This window comes from Papio anubis, chromosome 11, assembly GCF_008728515.1.
Source record: "Papio anubis isolate 15944 chromosome 11, Panubis1.0, whole genome shotgun sequence".
Classification (NCBI taxonomy): Eukaryota; Metazoa; Chordata; class Mammalia; order Primates; family Cercopithecidae; genus Papio; species Papio anubis.
Genome location: NC_044986.1, coordinates 1453636 through 1464761, shown reverse-complemented (window position 1 = coordinate 1464761; position 11126 = coordinate 1453636).

The following is an 11126-nucleotide window of genomic DNA, read 5'->3' as shown; positions in this document are numbered from 1 at the left end:
CTAATAAGGTATTGAAGGAAGCCTCAGCAGGGATTACAGCACCCAGCATGTAAAACTTCGTTCTTCAAATCTGCTTTAGGAAAACAACTTTTCCTTTAAAAAAGGCTGATTAAATCCAAAGATGCCACTTCAGTGGTCTGACAATTTTCCAGACTGAAGGAAAGGCTGGAGTGGCTGAGGGGACTGGAGCATGGGAGGCTCTGACAGTGAAGAGACCAGCAGGCAAGGGGAGGACAGAGGCCTAGGTGCTTCGGGAGACACACGAGAGGGGCCCGGGGGGTGGGAGCTGGCGGGTCTGCCTGGAGGGAGGAGGGGTCTATCCTGGAACAAAGAGGATAGGGGAATCTACAGGCAGCCCATGGAGAGAGAGCCTCCCTGAAACATGTTTCCACTCTTAATTCTGGAAAATAACTTTCTAAATAGATTTTTTAAGAAAAGAACTTCTTATAGTAACTTAGTAAACTTTCTTTTTTTTTTTTTTTTTTTTTTTTTTGGAAAAATCGTACTTTTTTCCCGGGGCTGGAGTGCAGTGATGCGATCTCGGCTCACTGCAAACTCTGGCTCCTGGGTTCAAGCGATTCTCGTGCCTCAGTCTCCCGAGTAGTTGAGATTACAGGTACCTGCCATCACACCTGGCCAATTTTTGTATTTTTGGTAGAGATGGGGTTTCACCATGTTGGCCAGGCTGGTTTTGAACTCCTGACATCAGGGGATCCGCCCGCCTCCGCCTCCCAAAGTGCTGGGATTACAGGCATGAGCCACCATGCCCGGCCGTAGTAACTTAGTAAACTTTTTACATAATGGAGCTTCCCCAAATAGATAAGGAACACCTACAAAGAATCTACAGTTAACATTAGGTGGTGAGAAACTAGATGTTTTTCTTCTAAGACCAGAAAGAAGGCAAGGATGTCCCCTCTGGCCACTCCTATTCAACGCCATACAGGAAGTCATAGCTAGTGCAGTAAGACAAGAAGAGGAAATAACATGTGTATAGATTCAGAAAGAAGAAACAAAACTGTTCACAGATGACATGATCTTCTATGTAGGAAATCTCAAAGAATCACCCCCAAAAATCCTAGAATTAATAAGTGACTATAGCAAGACTACAGGATACAAAGCTAATATACAAAAGTCCATTTCTTTACTCTATAGCAGTCATTGGACAATTGGAATTTGAGATTTAAAACACAACACCATTTACATAACCTCCAAGAAAATGAAATACTTAGGTATAAATCCAGCAAAATATGTATAAGATCTATATGAAGAAAACAACAAAACTCTAATGAAAGAAATCAAAGAGCTAAATAAATAGAGAGATCCTCCATGTTCATGGATAGGAAGACTCGATATTGTCAAGATGCCAGTTCTCCCCAACTTTATCTATAGATTCAATGCACTCCCCTTCAAAATCCCATTGAGTTAGTTCGTGGATACTGACAAACTGATTTTAAAGTGTATTCAGAAAGGCAAAGACCCAAAATAGCCTACACAGAGTCAGAGGACTGACACCACCCAACTCCAAGTCTTATTATAAAGTGAGAGTAATGAAGACAGTGTAGTATTGGCTAAAGAACAAGCAAATAAGTCAACATCGTAAAATAGAGAGCGCAGAAATCAACCCACATAAATATCAACTGATCTTTGACAAAAGCACGCCGCCAAATACAATAGCACAGAGACGATCTTTTCAACAAACACTGCTGGAACAACTGCATATCCCATGGGGAAAAAAAATCAGTCTAGACATAGATCCTCTACACTTCACAAAATTTACTCAAAGTAGATTAGAGACCAAAATGTAGAATGCAAAATGAACAGTTCCAGAATATGCCATAGAGAAAATGTATGTGACCTTGGGTTTGGTTTTCAGATACAACCCCAAATTGAGGTTTGATTTCATTAAAATTTCAAACCTCTGCTCTATAAAAGATGCTGTTAAGTAAATGAAAAGACAAACCACAGACTGGGAGAAAATATTTTCAAAACACACCTCTCATAAACAGCTTGTATCCAAAATACGCAGAGAAGTCCAGCAAAACTAGGTTGGAGGGCGTCTCAGTTTCCCACGGCTGCTGTAACAAGCTGCCATCAATTTTACAACTTAAGACAACAGAAATGTATTCTCTCACAGTTCTGGAGGCCAGAAGTCCAAAACCAGTTTCACAGGGCTGAAATCAAGGTGTCAGCAGGGCTGTGCCTCCTCAGGAGGCTTTCTTTCCTCCTCCCGCGGCAGGGGCTGCCGGCAGTGGTTGGCTTTCGGCCACATCACTCTGCTCTCCCCACCATCTTCACACCGCCTCCTCCCCTGAGTGTGTCAAGTCTCCATCCGCCTCTCTCTAATTAGGATGCATGTGGTGACATTTAGGGCCTGCCAGGATAATCCAGGATGATCTCACCATCCCAAGACTTTTAATCGCGCTACAAAACCCTTTTTCCAAGTAAGGTCACATTCACAGGTTCCGAGAATCACGACGGGGACTGATCTGTGGAAGGCGTGATTGACCCACCACGTGAGCATTAGAAAGGGTTCTCTTGGCTGGGCGCGGTGGCTCACACCTGTAATCCCAACACTCTGGGGGTCCGGGGTGGATGGATCACCTGAGGTCGGGAGTTCAAGACCAGCCTGACCCACATGGAGAAACCCCATCTCTACTAAAAATACAAAATTAGCCAGGCGTGGTGGCGTATGCCTGTAATCCCAGCTACTTGAGAGACTGAGGCAGGAGAATCGCTTGAACCCAGGAGGTGGAGGTTGCAGTGAGCCAAGATCGTGCCATTGCACTCCAGCCTGGGCAACAAGAGCGAAACTCTGTCCCCAAAAAAAAAGAGTTCTCACCGAGGAAAAGACAGCACATCCAGACCCACAGGGAGAGGCTGGGGACTGAGGAGAGAGCGCCCCGCTTGGTGGGCAGACGCTTTGGGGAAGGGCAGGATCCGTTTTTCATTCGGCACCATTCCTCTCAGACACTTCTTGAGACGCTACAGCAAAGGTTTTCAGTGGTTTTTCATTCCTTTGGGTGTCAGCCCATCTTTCTCTGCATTTCTTCTAAGCGCAAGGTGGAGCTCAGAAAGACGCCGGGAGGATGAGGCGGCACAGGCAAACCTCGGGGCCTCGTGGGCTCGGTTCCAGACCGCCGCAACGCAGTGGCGATCACAACAAATCCAGCCACACACACTTTTTGGTTTCCTAGTGCATGTCAAATGTATGTTTGCACTGCACTGTGGCCTGATAAATGTGTGATAGCATTATGTCTAAAAAATGTACATACCTTCATTTTGAAATATTTATTGCAAAAATACACTAATGAAGTGAGCACGGGCTCTTGGAAAAGTGGTGCCTATGGACTTGTCCAGTGTGGTATGCCGGAAACCAACGTGTGAAAAACGCAAAACAGTGAAGCGCGATAAGAGGAGGGGAAGGAGGTGGGCCTGCACGTGGAAAACTGTCGTCGGAAGAGTCACAGACAATGAGGTGGATGCAGGCAGCTCCAGCCAGGAGGCTGGTCTGCAGGGGGGCCGGGATGTGGGTGGGACCTGGCCGGGACTGTTGGATAGGTCCATGTGGCCAAAACTCTGGAGGCAGGTGCGGTCGGGCTCAGGGGCTGACCCGGGGTGCTGATGGGTGGGGGCTGCATGAGTCCACTGGAGAGATCCCACACCCCTCCTTCTGGCCTCAGGCGTGGGCAAGGGGTGAGGAAGTGGCCCGGGCAGGCCCCAGAGCATCCCAGGCTGAGATGCAGATGACCAAAGTGTAGTCCTCCCCTACACAGGCAGAGTCCTGGAAGCCAAGGTCTCCACTCCAGGCTCACGAGGTCCTCACTCCAGGCCCGCGAGGTCCTCCCCACCACTACCACCATTGCTGTCCTCCGTCCTGGGGATTCCGGCACTCTCCGGCCCCACTGGCTGAGCTGATTCCACCCCTGCCTGGGCTCAGGGGCATTTCTCACTCTGACCCCTCTCTCTGCTTCCCTCTGACCCCCCACCGTCAACTTTGCCTGGAGCCGGGAAACAGCTCCAGGCAACACTGAGCTTTATGTCTCGACAGCCCCATGACCCAAATCCTCCCCTACCAGGTCCCGTCAGAAATCCTGGGAAGAGCTCAGATCAGGCTGACCTGGGTTCTGCCCACGAGTGGCCCAGCTAGTTTGCAGTGAGCTCCTATCACTCGGGGGTACTAGTGACAGGGAGAGGGTGTGCGGGAGAGGAGAAGGCCATCACCTCCCTCCCCTCTGAGGCAGCAGAGAGCAAGGACCAGGAGGCCTCTGGCCAATCAGCTTTCCCTGGAAGTGCAGCCCCTCCCCACACTTGCTCCCTGAGGCTGCTCACATCCCCTGGGAGGCCACACTGGGTCCAGGCTCCTCTTCTCCCCCTTGAGCCCTGCTCTGGTGGAGCAGAGGCTGGTTCTGCCTGGGCAACTTTGCAGCCACTTTCTAAAGCACTGGGAAGCTTCCCGGCTACAGGGTGCGGGGAATCATCCTGAGACTAAGTGACCAAGGACGCTCGCCCCATATCAAACATCACCTCCTCCACACCATGCTCTGAGCCCTGGGCTTAGAACTGGAGACCACCACGGTAGGAGGGGGTCTCCACCCTCACAGAGCTTCACATCCGCCAGAGAACAGAGAAATTGATGCCCCGCCACCCAGACATCGTGGTGTAGCAGGACGAGCACAGACAAAACCCCTCAGACACTGGATTAAAGAAGGAAGTGGCTGCTTTATTCAGCCGGGAGAGTCAGCCGACTTGCGTCTCAAGAACCGAGCTCCAGAAGAAAGAGTTCCTTTTAAGGGCTTACAACTCTAAGGGGTCTGCGTGACAGGGTCGTGATAGGTTAAGCAAGCATGGGGTACGGACTAGGTAGGCGTAAGCAAGGCAAGCATTCTCCATAGCATTGTCTGTGATCTATAGACAGCACAAGCGATTTAGGGTTGGGGTTCATCTTTAATCTCAGGCCTGGCCAGTGGCACTGATCAGTCTGTTATTTTTCAGTTTTACTTCCTCCTTTTCTTTGGAGACGGGAGACAGTAAGAGAAATGGCCTCTCTCCTCACTGGGAAGAATCGTTGCTGTAAGAGACGGCAGGCTTCCTCCACATCCAGCCCAGCCCAAGGCTGGCGGGAGAGAGGCCCGTTCCTATGGAGTGGGTGCAAGGCTGCTCCCCGAGGTGGCTGCACACCAGGTACCACACTCACCAAGTACCATGCATAGCAAGTGCCAGGCAAACCAAGTACCATGCTTACCAAGTACCAAGCTCACCAAGTGCCATGCACACCAAGTACCAAACACAGCAAGTAGTAAGCACACCAAGTACCACACTCGCCAAATACCATGCACACCAAGTACCATGCTCACCAAGTACCATGCACACCAAGTATCACCCACACCAAGTACCACACTCACAAAACACCATGCACACCAAGTACCATGCTCACCATGTACTATGCAACCAAGTACCACACTCACCAAGTACCAGGCACTCCAAGTACCATGTTCACCAAGTACCATGCACACCAAGTACCACACTCACCAAGTACCATACTCACCAAGTACCAGGCATACAAAGTATCACACTCACCAAATACCATGCACATCAAGTATCATGCTCACCAAGTACTCTGCACACCAAGTACCAGGCTCACCAAGTACCACACTCACCAAGTACCATGCATGCCAAGTACCAGGCTCAGCAAGTACCATGCTCACCAAATACCATGCTCACCAAGTACTATGCTCACCAAGCACCATGCACACCAAGTACCACATGGGCTACATCTGTCTGGTCCGACGACAGGAAGAACAAGGGCTCCCTGCAGCCCACTTCCTGGAGCATTCCCTGAGGCTGAAAGGCAGTGAGCTGGCCATGCCCGGCATGGTGAGTGGCCCAAAACCTGCAGCCATGCCACATGGACCCTGCTAGAAATGGCCAAGATGGCCTTCGAAGTCAGTGTGGGGCTGGAGGGCCCAGCCAGGATCCTGCTCCCCATCCCCCGCTAACCCCTGACAGCCCCAAACACTGTGCCGAGTCGCAGGGGTGCCCACCCGTATCTCCCTGACTGCCTCCTTCCAGGGCACACTCATCCCAGGAGGCAGGCAGCTGTGTGGTTGGCACATTGGCACCAGCCTGCACCTTTGAGTGTTGTGGTGTGTGTGAGTGTGTGTGTGTGCATACGTGCAGTGTGTGGTGGGGAGTGCGATGTGTGCCATGTATGTGTGTAGTGTGTGTGTGTCTAGTTTTCAGTATGTGTGCTGTGTGTATGTGGGAGGGCTGTGGTGTGTGGTGTGTGTATGTGCTGTGTGTGATGTGTGGTGTGCATGTGTGTGTGATGTGTGTGTGTGGTGCATGTGTAGTGTGTATGGTGGGTTTTGTGTGTGTGTGGTTTTGTGGTGTATGTGTTTGGGTTTTGTGTGTGGTTTTGTGTGTGTGTCATGTGGTGTGTGTGTGGTGTGTGTGTGTGGTATGTATGTGGTGTGTGTGGTGCATGTGGTGTGTCCTTGTGTGGTGTGTGTTGAGTGTATGTGGTTGTGATTTTGTGTGTGTGAGGTTTTGTGGTGTATGTGTGGTTGTGTTTTGCATGTGGTTTTGTGGTGTGTGGTGTGTATGTGTAGTGGTGTGGTGTATGTGGCGTGTGTGTGTTGTGTGAATTATTATTATTATTGGTTTTGTGGTGTTATTATTGATGTGTGTGTTGTGGTGTGTGTGTGGTTTTGCAGTATGTGTGGCGTGTGTGTGTGTTGTGTGGGGTGTGTGTGTGGTTTGTGGTGTGCGTGGTGTGTGTGTGTGTTGTGTGGGGTGTGTGTGTGGTTTTGTGGTGTGTGTGGTGTGTGTGTGTGTTGTGGGGTGTGTGTGTGGTTTGTGGTGTGTGTGGTGTGTGTGTTGTTGTGGTGTGTGTGTGGTTTGTGGTGTCGTGTGTGTGTTGTTGTTGGGTGTGTGTGGTTTTGCAGTATGCGTGGTGTGTGTGTGTGTTGTGTGGGGTGTGTGTGTGGTTTGTGTGTGGTGTGTGTGTTGTGTGGGGCGTGTGTGTGTGGTTTTGTGGTGTGCGTGGTGTGTGTGTGTGTGTTATTGTTGGGGTGTGTGTGGTTTTGTGGGTGTGTGTGTGTGTGTGTGTGTTATGATTATGGGGTGTGTGTGTGGTTTTGTGGTGTGCGTGGTGTGTGTGTGTGTTGTGGGGGTGTGTGTGTGGTTTTGTGGTGTGTGTGGTGTGTGTGTGTTGTGTGTGGGGTGTGTGTGGTTTTGTGGTGTGTGTGTATTGTTGTCGTGTTGTGTGGGGTGTGTGTGTGGCTTTGCGGTATGTGTGGTATTATTGTGTGATGTGGGGTGTGTGTGTGGTTTTGTGGTGTGCGTGGTGTGTGTGTGTGTTGTGTGGTGTGTGTGTGGTTTTGCAGTATGTGTGGCGATGTGTGTGTGTGTTGTGTGGGGGGGTGTGTGTGGTTTGTGGTGTGCGTGGTGTGGTGGTATTAATGTTATTATTAGGGTGTGTGTGGTTTGTGAGTGTGTGTGGTGTGTGTGTTGTGGGGTGTGTGTGTGGTTTCTGATTAATGCGTGGCATGTGTGTGTGTGTTAGTGTGGGGTGTGTGTGGTTTTGTGGTTGTGTGTGGCGTGTGTGTGTGTGTGTTGTGTGGGGGTGTGTGTGGTTTGTGGTGTGTGTGGCGTGTGTGTGTGTGTTGTGTGGGGTGTGGTGTATTATTGGTTTGTGGTGTGCATTAGTGTGTGTATTTTATTGTGTGGTGTGTGTGGTTTGCAGTGTGTGTGGTGTGTGTGTGTGTTGTGTGGGGGTGTGTGTGGTTTTGTGGTGTGTGGGGTGTGTGTGTGGTTTTGTGGTGTGTGTGGCGTGTGTGTGTGTGTTGTGTGGTGTGTGTGTGGTTTTGCAGTATGTGTGGCGTGTGTGTGTGTTGTGTGGGGTGTGTGTGGTTTTGCAGTATGTGTGGCGTGTGTGTGTGTTGTGTGGGGTGTGTGTGTGGTTTTGTGGTGTGCATGGTGTGTGTGTGTGTTGTGTGGGGTGTGTGTGTGGTTTGTGGTGTGTGTGGTGTGTGTGGTTTTGTGGTGTGTGGTGTGTCCACACTCACCCGGCTATGATGTACCTGCTGGGTTCCCTGTCCCTTCCTTGGTTCACCCACATCTCTCTACTGAACGCCCAGTTTCTTCAGAGCCTTCTCCAAGGCTTCCGCTTTCTCCACGAGGAAGGGGTGTAGCCCAGGCCACTGGGCTCCTAATGGCCAGGCACCCAGGGGCACACAGCCCAGGAGCACTCACCCCAGGGCCACTCACCTCAGGAGCGTTGACCCAGGGGAAACTCATCCCAGGAATGCTCACCACAGAGGCACCCACCCTAGGAGATCTCATCCCAGGGATACTCACCCCAAAAGAACTCACCGCAGAAAACTCACCCCAGGGCACTCACCTTAGGAAACAGTGATCCTGGCAGAGAAGGGGTCAGGCAGTGCCACTGGCTTCCTAAGGAGAAAGCCAAAGGGACAGAAGAATTCTTTGTGAACCCTGCCAGGAGAGGCACTGGCCACTTGCTGGGGGGCACAGACACCTGCTGGGGGGCATAGACGCCTGCTGGGGAGGGACAGACACCTGCTGGGAAGGGACAGACACCTGCTGGGGGGGCAGAGACACCTGCTGGGGAGGACAGACACCTGCTGGGGGGGACACAGACACCTGCTGGGGGGCACAGACACCTGCTGGGAGGGACATAGACACCTGCTGGGGGGACACAGACACCTGCTGGGAGGGACAGACACCTGCTGGGAGACAAGAAACCTGCTGGGGGACACAGACACCTGCTGGGGGGACAGAAACCTGCTGGGGGACACAGACGCACCTGCTGGGGGGACAGAAACCTGCTGGGGGGACACAGACTTGCCTGCTGGGGGACATAGACACACTGGGGGACACAGACACCTGCTGGGGGACGGGAACACCTGCTGGGGGGACACAGACACCTGCTGGGGGACAGACACCTACGGGGGGCACAGACACCTGCTGGGGGCACTGAACACCTGCTGGGGAGGGACAGACACCTGCTGGGGGGGGGACACAGACACCTGCTGGGGGGACACAGACACCTGCTGGGGGGGACACAGACACCTGCTAGGGAGTACAGAAACCTGCTGCGACCCACGCCAGAGCCAGGGTTTCCGGACTTGGTGTCTCCACAGCAGGCGCCCGCGCCCCACACCCAGGCAGCCTCCGCTCCCTATCCTAAGTCCCTGGGTGTCCACAGGGTCAGCACGGGCAGGAGTGCGGGCCTCGGCCCGGGTGCGCTTTCCATTCCGGAGGTCGTTTGTAGGAACTGGGGTGATGCCGCCTCCCGCCGGGGCGGAACCTGCCAGGCTGAAAGGAAGGTTTGAGCGGAGCGGCTGCTCAGGCTCGGCCAGCAGGGGGCAGCAGAGGGCAGCCGCACCCTGGCTGGGAGACGCCCGGGGCGGGAGGGTCGTGGTCTGCAGGGTGTGTATCTGCAGGCCTGGGCTCAGCTGGCGGGATCGCGGGTCTGCAGGGTTTCTCGGGTTGTTTGTACTTTGACAGTAAGAGCTGGGCCCAGAAAATGATTTCCTAACTCTGCAAAGATTCACAGTAAGAGCATTTCACAGGTAGGCAGCACGTCACCAACGTTCGGAGAGCTTTCATTTATTTTCTTTTGGCCTCATAACTCTTTATGGCAGGCAGGTCGGCAGAGCAAGAACTGTGACTTTTCAAGGATGAGCAAACAAACCCGGAGAGCCTGGAAATGCACGCGGAGTCCTTGGATTAAAGCTGGGCTGGGAATACCGTGACTCAGAATCCCAGTGCCCCAGCCCCAGCCCCAGCCTGGCCAGGAGGGTGGTGGCCCTGCCCCACCCAGCTCCACCCAGCTCTCTGTCCACCCTGCTTCTGGTGGGCCGCCTGGGGCTGAGGCATCTCCAGTTCTACTCCCATCCACCGCGATTCCAAGGTGCCAGGGTCTTGGTCTTACACCCCCAGGCTCATGGACACTCGCTGAGACTTATTTTTAGAACTCGGAGGACTTGAAGTGCTCCCTGAACCAGCATGTGTGGGTCAAGTTGGAAAGGGCACATTCTAGAATTTCTTGTTTTCTGTTGGTTTTTATAATGCCTTTTGTTTGAATGTATTGACGGAAGACTCAGTAACGGGCCCCTGAGAATGAGTCACCCCTCTTAATGGTGTCCTGCCCTGACGGTGGCACTTCTCAGGAGGTTACCCACTCAGCAGACAGCAAAGTGCTGAGCCCCATGATGGTTTCCCAGGGAGAAGGCAGATCCGAGTCGGTGACGGGAGAAGGGAAGAGACAAAGGCCCACACTGCGTCTTCTGGGAGCGGAGGAGCCTTTCTGGAGCAAGCAGAAAGTCATCTTATCAATCAACTCGGCACTTCCTCCCACGAGAAAGTGAGAAGATTCACATTGTTAAGGAGCCTTTGATGTACAAAGATCTTGTTTCATTGTACAGGATTTTTAAGTTACTCAGATAAATAGGGGAAGACTTGACATTTATTGTGCATAATTTAAATTCAAATAGGCTCCCAGCGAAGGGAAATTACCAGACACTCTGAACAGAGTCTGTGCCTTCCATTCTGTGCCTTCTGCTGATATTTGGGCTCAGAACTGCCTTGGAGCTGCCCTGATTTTTATAATCTAGAGAACAAAACCATATTTTGGAATACCATAAAGCTGGTATTTTTATTTTTGAAATGCAGTTATCCCTACTTGTGAATTATTTCTAAAAACAACAACAACAACAACAACAACAACCTCTTAGGCTGGGCGCCATGGCTCATGCCTGTAATCCCAGCACTTTGGAAGGCTGAGGTGGGCAGATCACTTGAGGGCAGGAGTTTAAGCCCAGCCTGGGTAACATGGTGAGACCCGTCTCTACTAACAGGACAAAAATTAGCCGGGTGTGGTGGCACATGCCTGTAATCCCAGCTATTCAGGAGACTGAGACACAAGAATCGCTTGATCCCGGGAGGCAGAGGTTGCAGTGAGCCAAGATCGTGCCACTGCTCTCCAGCCTGGGCAACAGGGCCAGACTCTGTCTCAAAAATAAATAAATAAATAAATAAATAAATAAATAAATAAATAAATAAAATGGATCATAGACCTAACTGCTTCTTGGCCTTTTGGC